The sequence below is a fragment of the Centropristis striata genome, chromosome 14 (assembly GCF_030273125.1).
Source record: "Centropristis striata isolate RG_2023a ecotype Rhode Island chromosome 14, C.striata_1.0, whole genome shotgun sequence".
NCBI classification, from domain to species: Eukaryota; Metazoa; Chordata; class Actinopteri; order Perciformes; family Serranidae; genus Centropristis; species Centropristis striata.
In genome coordinates this window covers 13,007,560-13,023,555 of record NC_081530.1, presented here as the reverse complement: position 1 = coordinate 13,023,555, position 15,996 = coordinate 13,007,560, and the positions used below count along the sequence as shown (strand labels likewise).

Here is a 15,996-nt window from a genome sequence, read left to right as displayed (position 1 = left end):
ATCCGGCCTGTGCTTGGATCAGGCCTTTATTGATTCATTGATTCTTAAGTATTTCTGACTGCTATGTTGGTTTTATTTTACATCATTAATTGTGATGCTTATTTACCGTATTTCCTCAATAAATAGTCGGTCTCATATAGCTAATGGCCGGGGGCGTTGTTTTCATGAACAAATAAAGGCCGGAACAGCACGTTTTAACCTTTAACCCTTAAAAAAAAAAAGAAAAGAAAAGAAAAAGAAACTTGGAGAAGGATATGATCAGAAAGTCTTCCAATGTTTGTGGGCTGTCTGAGAAGACTGACGTAAATTAAGACGACCGCCATCCTCTGCTTCAGAGAGACAGCCTGCACCGCTGGACTGCAGGTGATCCGTGTCACGGCAAACCCATGGATCTAACACTTTAACTACTGTATGATCATTTAGATACAAGAAACAGCATTTTTTAACCTTTTTATTACCAGTGATGAAGCGTAAAGTTGTGGTCGTGAACGTCATGAAACAACCGTTGTTGTTCTTTAGATGATGCCGCCGCTACCAGCTGTCAGCAGTAAACTGAAAAGGCACCCACGTGGAGGGCTGGAAAATGACCAATCATAAGAGGCCCGGGGTCAGCCTTGGCCCCGCCCCCAATGTGTCAAAACTCCTCGCTCCGCGCGAGCAGAGCTCCACCGCGAGCGAGCACGGGGGAGAATCTGCTTCACTCAGTTGCTGAATATGTGCACACCTGATGATTTCTTACGGCACACTTATGGGGCGAAACTGATTGTCTCCTTGTGTTTTGGCTTGATGTAAATCCTGTCCGCTGGCTGGACCCGGCCTCTCTGGCTCTTCGTTTGAGGTAAGAAGACATGTTTTTATTTACTGTATATTTCGCTAGCATACTACCGTTACAATTGTGCCTTATAATGTTAGCATTTTCATATTTGAACTTTAAACTACTGTCGAAAATATGTCCTTTGTGAAATGTAGTTGCAAGTTATTTGAGTTTCATTTGGACGATGTTTGTCATTTTATTTTGCTAATTTATTCGCGGCTACTGGTCTAAGCTAGCGCTCTCTAGCAAGCTAGCTTTAGCATCATGTTGAAGCAATTTATAAATGGTCCGTCGAGGCAGAATATCTTCACAGTTACTCCATGTTACAGTTACCATGATGCTAACAGTTGTTATAACAGTAGATATGTCTGGTGTTAGTAAACACTATTGATTCTAAGAGTGCATTGCATGGTTTGATTTATTTGATGCTACTGACAGACAGCCTTGATAATCTAGGCCACAACAGTTTATGATTGCTGTGTTTTGTCTTGTATCTATCTGGGAAGGTGTCATTATGCTAATAATAATATAATAATGCTAAAACATTGCTAGCTTATGCTATTTTCCTTGATTAATGTTGTCTAAATGCCATTTTTAATGTAGGGTTTGTGTACAATGTTGGTGATATGTAGCTAATTGTATGTGGATTTTGATGGTAGCTTCTTGATAATAGTCCTGTTTTTATGTGAGGATGTTTTGGTATTCTTATGTAAGAAGGTGTAATAGTAATACCAATGTCATACTCATCAATGGCTAAATTTGAACATTCTGTGTATTTGGGTAATATTAAACTGAAACTCATGTCACTTGGTAATGAGAGGTTAAAAAGAAAAGATAATCATGGGGATATACATTTAACCATGGAGTCTGGGCTGTAAAAAAATACTGTAATGATGAACTGGTAGTTTACTTCACCATTTAAGATTTACATTGTGTCAATGTCACTCACTACTGTTAGCAGACTATTACCCAAACTATTACCATTTCTTTTTTTTCCAATTTGTCATGTCAACTTGTACCTGAAGTATGTGCTCCAGTGACTAATATTAATGCACTCTGTGTGTGTGTGTGTGTGTGTGTGTGTGTGTGAGAGAGAGAGAGATTTATTGGAAGTTGAAAATGTAGGCTTAAACAGCTTTGGATTAATTCATGTATGTGTGTGTGTGTGTCCTCAAGTGGTGCTGTGAAGCATTTTCGTTGTAGGCTTTAATCCTGTTTTCTTCTGATATTATTACTGCAGTACTATTTTGATAATAGAGGTTATTATGTAATGAGGTTTATTTGTAATCCCAGAGTCATAGCCATTAATGGCTTTTAGTATAGGGTGCATTTGGGTACTATTACACTGAAAGCTTTTGAAAGTGTTTGCCACTATTATCAGATTATTACCTAACTATTACCATGGTGTTACCGAGCTGTGGTGTCAATAGAATTATCAACCTATCCATTCATATTCATCTTCTTTGCAAGCTTTAATCCTGTTTTTCACTTTACAGATTTACAGCTTGACCATTTATTTACTGGTGAGTGTTTGTCAAAGACTGTTATTAACATAAACTATTTTGATAAATGATGTATTATTATTTTTTTAACCCTTGTGTGGTCCTCCCATCGACTATATACCCATGGTCATCAGGGGTCAAAAAGGATCCCATGACACAAGACTGTTTTTAGGACATATTACCAACTTTTTTTTTTTTTAAATCATTTTATCATTTAAGGCAACTCATGCCCCAAAAATTGATTGACTGACATATAATTTTCATACTTTTTTCTTTATTATTGGTCAATTTTAGTCAAATATTCAAAGTTAGGCCTCATTTCAAGAGAGAAAAAAGTAAAAAAAAACAAAAAACATGAATACTTTTTTCAATAGTAATAGTGGAAAAAAATAATTCTTGATGGGAATGCACAGAGTAGGTCATGTCAACTTTTAGTGAAACTTATGTTTTGATATTTGTATATTTGAATAAAATTGACCAATAATAATGAAAAAAATATGAAAATGAAATATAATTTTTTTTGGTCATGAGTTACCTTAAAAGGTGAAAAAAAGTTGGTAATATTTTTTCTACATTTCCTAAAACCAGTCTAATGTCATGAGGTCCTTTTTGACCCCTGGGGACCATGGGTGCTATAAAAATGTATAAAACACGTATAAATGTATGAAGAATTTAAAATTTATATTATCTATAAAGGATGCAGAGGGGCACATATGTTGAAAATTTTGCTATGTTTCTAGAGGTGCTATGCGTGTATTTAATTCAAATGATTATATTCAGCTGCATACTGATTTTTATGAATAAGTGATACATTAATTCAGTTATTTAAAACATTAATAACACATTATTGTTACGTTGCTGTTCTAGATAAACACTACTTCACCTAAGAGACTTGAGTATCCAGTTCTTCGTTGACCTTCAGCATTCAGTCTTCACCTTTTCAGGTAAGCAATTTAAAAAAAATGCTTCTATAATGTTGAGAAACACTGAAATTATTATTTATAAAGAACTTTCAACCACTGTTCTCTGATGTCATGTATAGTGATATACAAATATATTTGAAGGAACGGTGTATTTGGGATAATCAATATTATTAGTATTATTCGTGTATTTATTTATTTTTAAATCAGAGAATGGGTGGAAAATAGATTCTTAGTACAAAAACTAGTAACTAGTAAAAAAAAATTGGTAACAATAATGTTCATTCATTAATTGACGCTTGGTCAAACTCTCATCTAATTAAGTATTGCTGTCTCATTAACATGTTGTATTTATTTATTTTGTAGGCTAAAACCAGAGAAGCCATCACCATGTTGTTGTTTGTTGTCATTATGCAGATTTTTCAGCATGTGGTCCTCAATATATACTATAGAAGTCACTGCATTTTCTGACTTTTCCAGCATCTTCAAGACAGACTAAGCTAACTTTTCATATTTTTTGCACATTTATATTTAGGTTAGGTTAGGAATAGCTTAGGTTTATAGTAGAGTATTTAGTTTGTATAGTTTAGATTTTTATGCTGGTCTAGGGACAGTTAAGTTAGCAAATTAATTTAGTTCAGATCACTTACAATTGCATATTATTGTTACAATTGTGTTATTTTGTGAGTTATTGTTGTACAGGCTATTGTATATTGCAGGACCAAGTGAGACGAGGAAGACCACTGCTTCCAAGATGCCGCTCAGAAAGTGCGTTGGACAAGTCTCGACCTTGCAGATCCTGCCCCACTTAGCCCAACCACTTCCGGCCATGGGGTACCTCAAAGACCTCCGTCAACCAGCCGGCTGTGGATGATGGATAACGCACCCACAACTCCTTCTCCAGTCTACAAGGTATGGGTTTGTTTTTTTCCCCATCACAGTGGACACAGACATGGCCTGATAATACAGTCTGCTGTCTTAACTACTTCCTTTGAATAATAAAATATTAATTCACAATTGAGTATTTATAATGTATGAATACATTTGGTATTGTGTGTCATCAGGTTCTGAAAATACAGACACCCCCACAGTCCAAGAACAGCTGGATGACCTCTGGACCCACTTGCCCCCGTTCACCAGTTGAAAAGATAAGCTTTTAAAAAAATTCTTCAATTGTTAATTCTGCACAAAGTGATACACAAAACATTGTCTGTATTCCATTTCAACAAACACAAACATGAAATGTATATTTAAATACATGACTTAATGCAAGTCAATCATTCTAAACATCATCTTTTTTTTTTTTTAAACCAACCATTGCACACACTTCCATCCAAGGAGAGGTTACATCTTGATGGTAACTTTTTAGATTAACAAAACTTTTGTGATATTTGTAATTGTTGTTGCTGGGTAGGGAGCGGAAAGGGTAAGTCTAAACATTACATGCAAGAGACCAACACCGGCGTCTCAGGAGAAAGCTATCTGTATATAACTATCAATCTACTTGGTTGCTTCAAAAACACAGTAGCAGGTTCGCATGGTCTCGGTGGCAGTTGCCGGTTCGCATGGTCTCGGTGGCAGTCGCCGGTTCGCATGGTCTCAGTAGCAGTCGCAGGTTCGCATAGTTTCAGTGGCAGTCGCAGGTTCGCATGGTCTGAGTGGCAGTCGCCGGTTCGCATGGTCTCAGTGGCAGTCGCCGGTTTGCATGGCCTCAGTGGCAGTCGCAGGTTAGCATGGTCTCAGCGGCAGAGTTACTGGTTCACATGGTCTCAGCGACAGAGTCACCGGTTCACATGGTCTCAGCGACAGAGTCACCGGTTCACATGGTCTCTCAGCGACACAGTCGCCGGTTCGCATGGTCTCGGTGGCAGTCGCAGTTTCACATGGTCTCAGTAGCAGTCGCTGGTTCGGATGGTCTCAGTAGCAGTCGCAGGTTCGCATGGTCTCAGTGGCAGTCGCCGGTTCGCATGGTCTTAGCGGCAGAGTTATTGGTTCGCATGGTTTCAGAGGCAGAGTTAGAGGTTCACATGGTCTCAGCGACAAAGTTACTGCTTCACATGGTCTCAGCGGCAGAGTTACTGGTTCACATGGTCTCAGCGACAGAGTCACCGGTTCACATGGTCTCTCAGCGACACAGTCGCCGGTTCGCATGGTCTCGGTGGCAGTCGCAGTTTCACATGGTCTCAGTAGCAGTCGCCGGTTCGCATGGTCTCAGTGGCAGTCGCCGGTTCGCATGGTCTTAACGGCAGAGTTACTGGTTTTCATAGTCTCAGCGGCAGAGTTACTGCTTCACATGGTCTCAGCGACAGAGTCACCGGTTCACATGGTCTCTCAGCGACACAGTCGCCGGTTCGCATGGTCTCGGTGGCAGTCGCCGGTTCACATGGTCTCAGTAGCAGTCGCAGGTTCGCATGGTCTCAGTGGCAGTCGTCGGTTCACATGGTCTTAGCGGCAGAGTTATTGGTTCGCATGGTTTCAGAGGCAGAGTTAGTGGTTCACATGGTCTCAGCGGCAGAGTTACTGGTTCACATGGTCTCAGCGGCAGAGTTACTGGTTCACATGGTCTCAGCGGCAGAGTTACTGGTTCACATGGTCTCAGCGACAGAGTCACCGGTTCACATGGTCTCTCAGCGACACAGTCGCCGGTTCGCATGGTCTCGGTGGCAGTCGCAGTTTCACATGGTCTCAGTAGCAGTCGCTGGTTCGCATGGTCTCAGTAGCAGTCGCAGGTTCGCATGGTCTCAGTGGCAGTCGCCGGTTCGCATGGTCTTAGCGGCAGAGTTATTGGTTCGCATGGTTTCAGAGGCAGAGTTAGAGGTTCACATGGTCTCAGCGACAAAGTTACTGCTTCACATGGTCTCAGCGACAGAGTCACCGGTTCACATGGTCTCTCAGCGACACAGTCGCCGGTTCGCATGGTCTCGGTGGCAGTCGCCGGTTCACATGGTCTCAGTAGCAGTCGCAGGTTCACATGGTCTCAGTAGCAGTCGCAGGTTCGCATGGTCTCAGTGGCAGTCGCCGGTTCGCATGGTCTTAGCGGCAGAGTTATTGGTTCGCATGGTTTCAGAGGCAGAGTTAGTGGTTCACATGGTCTCAGCGGCAGAGTTACTGGTTCACATGGTCTCAGCGGCAGAGTTACTGGTTCACATGGTCTCAGCGACAGAGTCACCGGTTCACATGGTCTCTCAGCGACACAGTCGCCGGTTCGCATGGTCTCGGTGGCAGTCGCCGGTTCACATGGTCTCAGTAGCAGTCGCAGGTTCACATGGTCTCAGTAGCAGTCGCAGGTTCGCATGGTCTCAGTGGCAGTCGCCGGTTCGCATGGTCTTAGCGGCAGAGTTATTGGTTCGCATGGTTTCAGAGGCAGAGTTAGTGGTTCACATGGTCTCAGCGGCAGAGTTACTGGTTCACATGGTCTCAGCGGCAGAGTTACTGGTTCACATGGTCTCAGCGACAGAGTCACCGGTTCACATGGTCTCTCAGCGACACAGTCGCCGGTTCGCATGGTCTCGGTGGCAGTCGCAGTTTCACATGGTCTCAGTAGCAGTCGCCGGTTCGCATGGTCTCAGTGGCAGTCACCGGTTCGCATGGTCTTAGCGGCAGAGTTACTGGTTTTCATGGTCTCAGCGGCAGAGTTACTGGTTCACATGGTCTCAGCGACAAAGTTACTGCTTCACATGGTCTCAGCGACAGAGTCACCGGTTCACATGGTCTCTCAGCGACACAGTCGCCGGTTCGCATGGTCTCGGTGGCAGTCGCCGGTTCACATGGTCTCAGTGGCAGTCGCCGGTTCGCATGGTCTTAGCGGCAGAGTTACTGGTTTTCATGGTCTCAGCGGCAGAGTTACTGGTTCACATGGTCTCAGCGACAAAGTTACTGCTTCACATGGTCTCAGCGACAGAGTCACCGGTTCACATGGTCTCTCAGCGACACAGTCGCCGGTTCGCATGGTCTCGGTGGCAGTCGCCGGTTCACATGGTCTCAGTAGCAGTCGCCGGTTCGCATGGTCTTAGCGGCAGAGTAACTGGTTTTCATGGTCTCAGCGGCAGAGTTACTGGTTCACATGGTCTCAGCGACAAAGTTACTGCTTCACATGGTCTCAGCGACAGAGTCACCGGTTCACATGGTCTCTCAGCGACACAGTCGCCGGTTCGCATGGTCTCGGTGGCAGTCGCCGGTTCACATGGTCTCAGTAGCAGTCGCAGGTTCGCATGGTCTCAGTGGCAGTCGTCGGTTCGCATGGTCTTAGCGGCAGAGTTATTGGTTCGCATGGTTTCAGAGGCAGAGTTAGTGGTTCACATGGTCTCAGCGGCAGAGTTACTGGTTCACATGGTCTCAGCGGCAGAGTTACTGGTTCACATGGTCTCAGCGGCAGAGTTACTGGTTCACATGGTCTCAGCGACAGAGTCACCGGTTCACATGGTCTCTCAGCGACACAGTCGCCGGTTCGCATGGTCTCGGTGGCAGTCGCAGTTTCACATGGTCTCAGTAGCAGTCGCTGGTTCGCATGGTCTCAGTAGCAGTCGCAGGTTCGCATGGTCTCAGTGGCAGTCGCCGGTTCGCATGGTCTTAGCGGCAGAGTTATTGGTTCGCATGGTTTCAGAGGCAGAGTTAGAGGTTCACATGGTCTCAGCGACAAAGTTACTGCTTCACATGGTCTCAGCGACAGAGTCACCGGTTCACATGGTCTCTCAGCGACACAGTCGCCGGTTCGCATGGTCTCGGTGGCAGTCGCCGGTTCACATGGTCTCAGTAGCAGTCGCAGGTTCACATGGTCTCAGTAGCAGTCGCAGGTTCGCATGGTCTTAGCGGCAGAGTTATTGGTTCGCATGGTTTCAGAGGCAGAGTTAGTGGTTCACATGGTCTCAGCGGCAGAGTTACTGGTTCACATGGTCTCAGCGGCAGAGTTACTGGTTCACATGGTCTCAGCGACAGAGTCACCGGTTCACATGGTCTCTCAGCGACACAGTCGCCGGTTCGCATGGTCTCGGTGGCAGTCGCAGTTTCACATGGTCTCAGTAGCAGTCGCCGGTTCGCATGGTCTCAGTGGCAGTCGCCGGTTCGCATGGTCTTAACGGCAGAGTTACTGGTTTTCATAGTCTCAGCGGCAGAGTTACTGCTTCACATGGTCTCAGCGACAAAATTACTGCTTCACATGGTCTCAGCGACAGAGTCACCGGTTCACATGGTCTCTCAGCGACACAGTCGCCGGTTCGCATGGTCTCGGTGGCAGTCGCCGGTTCACATGGTCTCAGTAGCAGTCGCAGGTTCGCATGGTCTCAGTGGCAGTCGTCGGTTCGCATGGTCTTAGCGGCAGAGTTATTGGTTCGCATGGTTTCAGAGGCAGAGTTAGTGGTTCACATGGTCTCAGCGGCAGAGTTACTGGTTCACATGGTCTCAGCGGCAGAGTTACTGGTTCACATGGTCTCAGCGGCAGAGTTACTGGTTCACATGGTCTCAGCGACAGAGTCACCGGTTCACATGGTCTCTCAGCGACACAGTCGCCGGTTCGCATGGTCTCGGTGGCAGTCGCAGTTTCACATGGTCTCAGTAGCAGTCGCTGGTTCGCATGGTCTCAGTAGCAGTCGCAGGTTCGCATGGTCTCAGTGGCAGTCGCCGGTTCGCATGGTCTTAGCGGCAGAGTTATTGGTTCGCATGGTTTCAGAGGCAGAGTTAGAGGTTCACATGGTCTCAGCGACAAAGTTACTGCTTCACATGGTCTCAGCGACAGAGTCACCGGTTCACATGGTCTCTCAGCGACACAGTCGCCGGTTCGCATGGTCTCGGTGGCAGTCGCCGGTTCACATGGTCTCAGTAGCAGTCGCAGGTTCACATGGTCTCAGTAGCAGTCGCAGGTTCGCATGGTCTTAGCGGCAGAGTTATTGGTTCGCATGGTTTCAGAGGCAGAGTTAGTGGTTCACATGGTCTCAGCGGCAGAGTTACTGGTTCACATGGTCTCAGCGGCAGAGTTACTGGTTCACATGGTCTCAGCGACAGAGTCACCGGTTCACATGGTCTCTCAGCGACACAGTCGCCGGTTCGCATGGTCTCGGTGGCAGTCGCCGGTTCACATGGTCTCAGTAGCAGTCGCAGGTTCACATGGTCTCAGTAGCAGTCGCAGGTTCGCATGGTCTCAGTGGCAGTCGCCGGTTCGCATGGTCTTAGCAGCAGAGTTATTGGTTCGCATGGTTTCAGAGGCAGAGTTAGTGGTTCACATGGTCTCAGCGGCAGAGTTACTGGTTCACATGGTCTCAGCGGCAGAGTTACTGGTTCACATGGTCTCAGCGACAGAGTCACCGGTTCACATGGTCTCTCAGCGACACAGTCGCCGGTTCGCATGGTCTCGGTGGCAGTCGCAGTTTCACATGGTCTCAGTAGCAGTCGCCGGTTCGCATGGTCTCAGTGGCAGTCGCCGGTTCGCATGGTCTTAGCGGCAGAGTTACTGGTTTTCATGGTCTCAGCGGCAGAGTTACTGGTTCACATGGTCTCAGCGACAAAGTTACTGCTTCACATGGTCTCAGCGACAGAGTCACCCGTTCACATGGTCTCTCAGCGACACAGTCGCCGGTTCGCATGGTCTCGGTGGCAGTCGCCGGTTCACATGGTCTCAGTAGCAGTCGCAGGTTCGCATGGTCTCAGTGGCAGTCGTCGGTTCGCATGGTCTTAGCGGCAGAGTTATTGGTTCGCATGGTTTCAGAGGCAGAGTTAGTGGTTCACATGGTCTCAGCGGCAGAGTTACTGGTTCACATGGTCTCAGCGGCAGAGTTACTGGTTCACATGGTCTCAGCGACAGAGTCACCGGTTCACATGGTCTCTCAGCGACACAGTCGCCGGTTCGCATGGTCTCGGTGGCAGTCGCAGTTTCACATGGTCTCAGTAGCAGTCGCTGGTTCGGATGGTCTCAGTAGTAGTCGCAGGTTCGCATGGTCTCAGTGGCAGTCGCCGGTTCGCATGGTCTTAGCGGCAGAGTTATTGGTTCGCATGGTTTCAGAGGCAGAGTTAGAGGTTCACATGGTCTCAGCGACAAAGTTACTGCTTCACATGGTCTCAGCGGCAGAGTTACTGGTTCACATGGTCTCTCAGCGACAGAGTCACCGGTTCACATGGTCTCTCAGCGACACAGTCGCCGGTTCGCATGGTCTCGGTGGCAGTCGCAGTTTCACATGGTCTCAGTAGCAGTCACCGGTTCGCATGGTCTCAGTGGCAGTCACCGGTTCGCATGGTCTTAACGGCAGAGTTACTGGTTTTCATAGTCTCAGCGGCAGAGTTACTGCTTCACATGGTCTCAGCGACAGAGTCACCGGTTCACATGGTCTCTCAGCGACACAGTCGCCGGTTCGCATGGTCTCGGTGGCAGTTGCCGGTTCACATGGTCTCAGTAGCAGTCGCAGGTTCGCATGGTCTCAGTGGCAGTCGTCGGTTCGCATGGTCTTAGCGGCAGAGTTATTGGTTCGCATGGTTTCAGAGGCAGAGTTGGTGGTTCACATGGTCTCAGCGGCAGAGTTACTGGTTCACATGGTCTCAGCGGCAGAGTTACTGGTTCACATGGTCTCAGCGGCAGAGTTACTGGTTCACATGGTCTCAGCGACAGAGTCACCGGTTCACATGGTCTCTCAGCGACACAGTCGCCGGTTCGCATGGTCTCGGTGGCAGTCGCAGTTTCACATGGTCTCAGTAGCAGTCGCTGGTTCGCATGGTCTCAGTAGCAGTCGCAGGTTCGCATGGTCTCAGTGGCAGTCGCCGGTTCGCATGGTCTTAGCGGCAGAGTTATTGGTTCGCATGGTTTCAGAGGCAGAGTTAGAGGTTCACATGGTCTCAGCGACAAAGTTACTGCTTCACATGGTCTCAGCGACAGAGTCACCGGTTCACATGGTCTCTCAGCGACACAGTCGCCGGTTCGCATGGTCTCGGTGGCAGTCGCCGGTTCACATGGTCTCAGTAGCAGTCGCAGGTTCACATGGTCTCAGTAGCAGTCGCAGGTTCGCATGGTCTTAGCGGCAGAGTTATTGGTTCGCATGGTTTCAGAGGCAGAGTTAGTGGTTCACATGGTCTCAGCGGCAGAGTTTCTGGTTCACATGGTCTCAGCGGCAGAGTTACTGGTTCACATGGTCTCTCAGCGACAGAGTCACCGGTTCACATGGTCTCTCAGCGACACAGTCGCCGGTTCGCATGGTCTCGGTGGCAGTCGCCGGTTCACATGGTCTCAGTAGCAGTCGCAGGTTCACATGGTCTCAGTAGCAGTCGCAGGTTCGCATGGTCTCAGTGGCAGTCGCCGGTTCGCATGGTCTTAGCGGCAGAGTTATTGGTTCGCATGGTTTCAGAGGCAGAGTTAGTGGTTCACATGGTCTCAGCGGCAGAGTTACTGGTTCACATGGTCTCAGCGGCAGAGTTACTGGTTCACATGGTCTCAGCGGCAGAGTTACTGGTTCACATGGTCTCAGCGACAGACTCACCGGTTCACATGGTCTCTCAGCGACACAGTCGCCGGTTCGCATGGTCTCGGTGGCAGTCGCAGTTTCACATGGTCTCAGTGGCAGTCACCGGTTCGCATGGTCTTAGCGGCAGAGTTACTGGTTTTCATGGTCTCAGCGGCAGAGTTACTGGTTCAAATGGTCTCAGCGACAAAGTTACTGCTTCACATGGTCTCAGCGACAGAGTCACCGGTTCACATGGTCTCTCAGCGACTCAGTCGCCGGTTCGCATGGTCTCGGTGGCAGTCGCCGGTTCACATGGTCTCAGTGGCAGTCACCGGTTCGCATGGTCTTAGCGGCAGAGTTACTGGTTTTCATGGTCTCAGCGGCAGAGTTACTGGTTCACATGGTCTCAGCGACAAAGTTACTGCTTCACATGGTCTCAGCGACAGAGTCACCGGTTCACATGGTCTCTCAGCGACACAGTCGCCGGTTCGCATGGTCTCGGTGGCAGTCACCGGTTCACATGGTCTCAGTAGCAGTCGCCGGTTCGCATGGTCTTAGCGGCAGAGTTACTGGTTTTCATGGTCTCAGCGGCAGAGTTACTGGTTCACATGGTCTCAGCGACAAAGTTACTGCTTCACATGGTCTCAGCGACAGAGTCACCGGTTCACATGGTCTCTCAGCGACACAGTCGCCGGTTCGCATGGTCTCGGTGGCAGTCGCCGGTTCACATGGTCTCAGTAGCAGTCGCAGGTTCGCATGGTCTCAGTGGCAGTCGTCGGTTCGCATGGTCTTAGCGGCAGAGTTATTGGTTCGCATGGTTTCAGAGGCAGAGTTAGTGGTTCACATGGTCTCAGCGGCAGAGTTACTGGTTCACATGGTCTCAGCGGCAGAGTTACTGGTTCACATGGTCTCAGCGGCAGAGTTACTGGTTCACATGGTCTCAGCGACAGAGTCACCGGTTCACATGGTCTCTCAGCGACACAGTCGCCGGTTCGCATGGTCTCGGTGGCAGTCGCAGTTTCACATGGTCTCAGTAGCAGTCGCTGGTTCGCATGGTCTCAGTAGCAGTCGCAGGTTCGCATGGTCTCAGTGGCAGTCGCCGGTTCGCATGGTCTTAGCGGCAGAGTTACTGGTTTTCATAGTCTCAGCGGCAGAGTTACTGGTTCACATGGTCTCAGCGACAAAGTTACTGCTTCACATGGTCTCAGCGACAGAGTCACCGGTTCACATGGTCTCTCAGCGACACAGTCGTCGGTTCGCATGGTCTCGGTGGCAGTCGCCGGTTCACATGGTGTCAGTAGCAGTCACAGGTTCACATGGTCTCAGTGGCAGTCGCCGGTTCGCATGGTCTTAGCGGGAGAGTTACTGGTTTGCATGGTCTTAGCGGCAGAGTTATTGGTTCGGATGGTTTCAGAGGCAGAGCTAGTGGTTCACATGGTCTCAGTGGCAGAGTTACTGGTTCACATGGTCTCAGCGACAGAGTTACTGGTTCACATGGTCTCAGCGACAGAGTCACCGGTACACATGGTCTCTCAGCGACACAGTCGCCGGTTCGCATGGTCTCGGTGGCAGTCGCAGTTTCACATGGTCTCAGTATCAGTCGGCGGTTCGCATGGTCTCAGTGGCAGTCACCGGTTCGCATGGTCTTAGCGGCAGAGTTACTGGTTTTCATGGTCTCAGGGGCAGAGTTACTGGTTCACATGGTCTCAGCGACAAAGTTACTGCTTCACATGGTCTCAGCGACAGAGTCACCGGTTCACATGGTCTCTCAGCGACACAGTCGCCGGTTCGCATGGTCTCGGTGGCAGTCACCGGTTCACATGGTCTCAGTAGCAGTCGCAGGTTCGCATGGTCTCAGTGGCAGTCACCGGTTCGCATGGTCTTAGCGGCAGAGTTATTGGTTCGCATGGTTTCAGAGGCAGAGTTAGTGGTTCACATGGTCTCAGCGGCAGAGTTACTGGTTCACATGGTCTCAGCGGCAGAGTTACTGGTTGACATGGTCTCAGCGACAGAGTCACCGGTTCACATGGTCTCTCAGCGACACAGTCGCCGGTTCGCATGGTCTCGGTGGCAGTCGCCGGTTCGCATGGTCTCAGTAGCAGTCGCAGGTTCGCATGGTCTCAGTGGCAGTCGCAGGTTCGCATGGTCTTAGCGGGAGAGTTACTGGTTCATATGGTCTCAGCGACCGAGTTAGTGGTTCACATGGTCTCAGCTACAGAGTCACCGGTTCACATGGTCTCTCAGCGACAGAGTCGCCGGTTCGCATGGTCTCGGTGGCAGTCGCCGGTTCGCATGGTCTCAGTAGCAGTCGCAGGTTCCCATGGTCTCAGTGGCAGTCGCAGGTTCGCATGGTCTCAGTGGTATTCACCGGTTCGCATGGTCTCAGTGGCATTCACCGGTTGCATGGTCTCAGTGGCAGTCGCCGGTTCGCATGGTCTCAGTGGCAGTCACCGGTTCGCATGGTCTCAACGACAAAGTTACTGGTTCATATGGTGTCAGCGGCAGAGTTACTGGTTCACATGGTCTCAGAGGCAGAGTTACTGGTTCACATGGTCTTGGAATTGATGCACCGTGCTCCATCGTCCGTCAAAAATAGAAGCTCTGCGCAAGTTTTGCCAGGGCTGATGGATGGTGGTGCAACGACGGACTCACTACGCAGCGGATCTGGTGTCGGTGGAACCTCACACAGTGATTATAATGAATGCGTATCGGCGCCGCAGACGGATCTGCAGCCATTATGCATGCAGTGGAATTTAGGGGTAACAGGATGCAGGGTTTTCCCTGGCTTTTTAGAGGTCTTAGGGGGGTGGGCAGCATCGGGGTTAGCGTTCCTCGGCCTTACATTTTTTTTTTTAAGTTTTTTTTTACCAAAAACTGTGCAATTTCACATAATTTTGACCACTATCAATACTATAGGTTACTAAAAATAGATTCAATTTGCTTTAGTTGTAATTTACACTTTATTTGCACAATTCACAGCCTCCTTTTGAACATTTAATTCTTCTGGCTGAATTGGTCCTGTAGAACCGCTGAACAAACTTCTCCATGGCAGAAGTTCCTGGCTGGGGGGGTCTGAAAAGTCTGAGTACCTGCCAGGCCTAGAATTTCGTCATATCAGGTGCAAGGCCACTTGGCCTTTTGTGTTGTCAATTTTTTGAGGGCACAAAGGCTCAAAGCCAGGGTATCAAGGCCATAAAATAAAACAATGATGTTAAGTCCACGTCCATATTGAATTTCATTTAAGGACTAGTAATGACACTTCTGAGGAAGATTGGAGTCAGAAACAGTCAAGCAGGTAAATAAACATCTTCTTGTGAAGTAAAATGCATCAATCTTGTGCACTTTGAGAGCTAAATGAGAGCAAATACCTCACATAACATTTTTCACAGTTGGGAGATACCGTATTATAAAATCTTTGTTATCCAATACTGTGTCTGTGTCATTGCTGTCAACATGCTTTCCACGAGGACATGGAGCAGCCAGCCAGTGTTTTTTTTTTCATGAAAGCCCAAATTTGGTGGCCTCCCACAGATCTAATTCCACTATTCCATCATAAACACTGAACTTAATCATTGCCTATTTTAAGAATTATTTCAAAGGAGAATAAGGGTTCTTGTATATTTTATTTAAGGCATCTTATTTTGACAGTCTTTTTGTCAATTCTGTGGTCGATTCTGTTAACACACTGCGCTCTTATTTTGAAAGCAGCATGCGTTAAGCGTCAGGAAGTTATTCAAAACAGTCACAGTTTAGTGTGATTCAAACAACTTTAACTGTTAGCTAGTGTTAGCTCGCGGCTTACGAACGGCACATGCAATGCAGTGTATTTGGACCTTTGACCGCCCGGTAGGGTGGCCATTTCTTTCACATCAAAAAGGAGGACACTTTGCAGACAGGCAAGCAGATATTTGTTTGGTATGATCCGGTTTTAAGCAGAGTTGTACTCCGATTAGCTCGATGATTGTCAGTGCTAGTATGTCTCTGGATAGCTGCTTTGCCTTTGCTGCTCACATCCACATGGCTTCGACATAATGTACAAAAAAAATGAAACTCCCTCTTACTTTTTGTAACAAGCCCATGTTCTCTTGTCCATTCCAGGTTAAAGGAGGTCTTTCCTTTGGCATTTTCAGACTTTCAGTCGCTGAGAGCTTGATTGACAGCCTGGTTGTAGCAACTTTGTGAGAGTTGTGGCAAATCAACACATCGCTCATTTGAATATTCAAATGAGCCATGTGTTGATAGGTCAGGACAGGAAAATGGTCTGCAGCCGGACAGGGCATTTAAAAGCCGGACTGTCCGGCCTAAAGCCGGACGGATGGCCCCCCTACCCATAGATATATACA

General features: G+C 48.1%; 1 long non-coding RNA gene across 1 annotated transcript; it reads left to right on the top strand.

The window, feature by feature from the left end:
- The first annotated feature begins 444 nt into the window (after positions 1-444).
- LOC131984696 (uncharacterized) lies at positions 445-3,639 on the top strand. The gene is made up of 3 exons (XR_009395584.1): positions 445-838; positions 2,311-2,337; positions 3,184-3,639. It is a non-coding gene; the product is annotated as an uncharacterized LOC131984696 (long non-coding RNA).
- Positions 3,640-15,996: the final 12,357 nt, after the last annotated feature.